Source organism: Macadamia integrifolia, chromosome 2 (genome assembly GCF_013358625.1).
Source record: "Macadamia integrifolia cultivar HAES 741 chromosome 2, SCU_Mint_v3, whole genome shotgun sequence".
Taxonomy (NCBI): Eukaryota; Viridiplantae; Streptophyta; class Magnoliopsida; order Proteales; family Proteaceae; genus Macadamia; species Macadamia integrifolia.
In genome coordinates this window covers 27,462,808-27,463,592 of record NC_056558.1, presented here as the reverse complement: position 1 = coordinate 27,463,592, position 785 = coordinate 27,462,808, and positions in this window count along the sequence as shown.

Here is a 785-nt window from a genome sequence, read left to right as displayed (position 1 = left end):
TCAAATCAAGCCCAACTAGAAAGGAAACTAATGAAAATGGAAACTAATTAGTAATCCCGTACTCAATCTTAGAGCCCCCTTTTTAGACCCATAAAAGTGGTCTATTACACTCAAAACATATGGGATCAAAAGCCTAACATGTATGGAACCCAACCCTAGGCTTATTCCTAATAAAACAAGCCTATTTTGGTAATTAATCTGCATCACATGTATGGTTCATGGGTAAAATTGTAATAAAAACTAAATTAAAAAAGAAAAAAGAGAAAACAGGGGTATCTATCTGACATGGTCTGATCCAGGCCGATCCAGATCAGTATCGAAACAATATCGGCTTTGACCGATCCATGACCCTTCCCTAGTTTTAGAACCTTGGGCTTTGGATGGAGGCATAATTTTAAGTTTTGTTAGAAAATCGAGACAACTGAGTTTCGACACCAACTGAGACAAAACAAAGGGTCAAAACTCGTTTTGACACTGCTCCTTGGGGTTTTGCCAAAAACTTGCTGGTTTTGGCCAAATCACTTGATTTCTTCCCATTTTTTTGCATTCTTCTACTCATTCAACCTTTTTACAGCTTGGATTGCATGACTGGCGGTTGAATGCAATGATTTTTTCCCATTAGGGCTGGTGTGCAATAACATTCAACGTACACTAGCAAACTTGGGTCCAAACCACAAGTACCGTTTGGTTGGGTTTTTTTTTTTTGGGTGAAAACTAATTCATGGGATAGGTGTAAAATGGTAAAAATAGGCAGCACCAAAAAAAAAAGGGGGGGGGGAAAAAAA